The sequence below is a fragment of the Saccopteryx bilineata genome, chromosome 1 (genome assembly GCF_036850765.1).
Source record: "Saccopteryx bilineata isolate mSacBil1 chromosome 1, mSacBil1_pri_phased_curated, whole genome shotgun sequence".
Classification (NCBI taxonomy): domain Eukaryota; kingdom Metazoa; phylum Chordata; class Mammalia; order Chiroptera; family Emballonuridae; genus Saccopteryx; species Saccopteryx bilineata.
In genome coordinates this window covers 346,017,906-346,020,471 of record NC_089490.1, presented here as the reverse complement: position 1 = coordinate 346,020,471, position 2,566 = coordinate 346,017,906, and the positions used below count along the sequence as shown (strand labels likewise).

The following is a 2,566-nucleotide window of genomic DNA, read 5'->3' as shown; positions in this document are numbered from 1 at the left end:
TCTCTCTGCCCGTGCACTTCCCACTGGAGCATCTGCAGAGGGCCAGCCTGGCTGAGAAGCAGCTGCCCACCCGCACACTCACTCCGCTTCCTACCTTCTTTGTAAGCCCATCAGGAGAGGAAGCGACTCATCTTTTGAGATGAAGCATGTTATATGCTGCTCCAGCAGCTGTCCTAAACTCTACCCAGTCACAGAAATAAATCTGGGCAGTAATTGCCTTTGGATTTCTTTTTGCCCCCACTGGTAAACAGAATGTTTTCATTTTCTCACGAGATGAAATTCAAGCTTTTTATTTTTTGGTAGGGTAAACTGTAACTCCAGTAAGTGGTTTTGCAGAAAGGTTTTGTCACACAGCCAGTTTCCATCTAGTCAGTCAATCTAGCTGTCTCAATCGGGATAGATGCTTTCACAGAGCTGGGTGTGATGAGCCTTCTTTGCAAGCAGCTTTAGATCTGCAGTGCACTTGGCATTTGTCCCCTTTTTCCTGCTGTGCAGAGATGTTCTGCTCCACATGCTTCTCCACCCATTTTATCATGTGCTTTTGTTCCTTTCGAGGCATCATATGTTGCACAGAGATATGATATAGTTCAGGTGATTCTTTACCTCCTTGTGAACACTCTGCAGCTGTTCCCAGTAAGTAACCTCCAAGGCCATAGCAACATCATTCCCCTGGACATCAAGAAGGTAGTGGTGCTTTTGAACCAGCACCTGCTGGGACTTCTCTTAGATCAGTTGCATCTTGGGTGTTTTTGATGGAAGTCTGTTTCGTTTCTTCTAGTTCGGTAATTTCTGCTCATTGAGTTTATCAGCAAATTCCCCAATAGAGGCATAATATTTTTTATCACATAGACAATCAACCCTATTGTTAATATGGCAGAGATGATCTGTGGAGAACTCACACATATTGCTTTGGATAGAAAATATAGAACAAGCCAGTTCCAAGTACATAGGGTCCTGTTACACTGGTTTTATGGTAAAGGGACTGGAAGACTTCCTCAGGGGTCAGCCCATGATGAACTTCTCCATATTCAGGAAGAGGTGGTACAGGGGCAAGACTTGGCTGACTCTTGTGAACAGTCCTTGTGGCCAGCCACGCCCCTGGACCGAGGAGGGCTGCGTTCTTCAGAAAGGGGGCTGCTGTGGCGGCAGCGGAGAGTACCGCCTGAGACAGCATGGTCAGCGAGGGTCTGCTCAGCCGTCTTGGTGTCCCAGTGACATGGATGGGCCTTTGGATTTCTGCAGATAACCCATGCCTGCTGCTGCAATTGCTTTCTGGAGCAGCTTCCTCAAGAGAACAAAATATAGCTCAGTGAAAAGGGTGATGAGATTAAGGGGAAAAAAATACAACTCATAGACACAGATAACAGTATGCTGATTACCAGAAGGAAAGGGGTTGGGGGAGGTGCAAGAAGGTATTGGGGGCAAATGGTGACGGTTGGAGACTCGACTTAGCGTGGTGAACTGCCACGGGCCAGCCGCGACGAGTACATTCAGGTCCCAAGCAGGAACGGCACAGAATTAGAGAAAATAGAATTAAAGAATTAAAGAATATAAAAGATAGGTTCGGGAGACCTTTGCAATTATTACCGCTAGCAGAAATTTCTGCCCTCTCAGAGAGAGAAAAACATGGCTGCTGCCCGAAACCGCATCCTTCTTTATTTACAGGGCAAAGTGGAAATTAGCAAATCAATGACTTTTCTGATTACAGTTTCCAAGGCAACTCAAGAATTCCATCAAGTGCAAAACCCCCTACCAATACATAACATCCTTACTTTACCTTAAGAGGAAACTTGCTTCCAGTCTTTTCCGGAGAACATGGGAGGCAGGCATGGAGCAAATAGATGGAGGTGTGGGGAAGGGCTTAGCCTTTTACACCTTCACAGAACAAGTGATATAGGGGGTTGGGCAGCAGCCAGTTACCAGCACCTCTATCTCCCAGAAATCCGAACTCTAAAAAACCCTGTTGATTTTTCAGTCCCCAACAGTGAACACAAAATATTTATACAATATACAGAGGATGTATTGTAGAATCATACACCTTAAACCTATATAATTTTATTAACCAATGTCACCTCAATAGATTCAATTAAAATGTTAAAAAAAATCTATTTTATTTGTTTAAAAGATAGAAAAAATTTTAATGGTATTTGTTGACAACCTCCCTACCTATCAGGCACTGTGCCAAGCATGTCCATTTATTAGTCCCATCCTCCAGATGAGAAAACAGAGGCACGAAGAATTAAGTCACACATGGATGTGGAGTTTCAGTGTGAGAATACGCAAAAGTTCTGGAGAGGTGTAAAGCCAGAAGCCAGGGCCAGGGCCACCATCACAGCAGCCTTCTGGCCCATGCAGGTTCACATTGGATTCGGACAGTCGGTAAAGAAACAACGAAGCCACAAACTGGTGGGCCATAGTCTTTAATCCTAGCTTGCACCCGGTGGGCAAGTAAAAACACACACTGGGCTCCAAAACCCAATCACATTCAGTGCTCACAAAGCCACTGATTTATCCGAGTTTCCTAGAATCAAAGGTTTCTAGCTCACCAGACTTATTCTCCTCAGTT

The 2,566-nt window shown here is 44.9% G+C and overlaps 1 pseudogene; it reads right to left on the bottom strand.

Annotated features, from left to right (window-relative positions):
- Positions 1-387: 387 nt before the first annotated feature.
- LOC136319577 (ATP synthase F(0) complex subunit B1, mitochondrial pseudogene) lies at positions 388-1,176 on the bottom strand (annotated as a pseudogene).
- Positions 1,177-2,566: the final 1,390 nt, after the last annotated feature.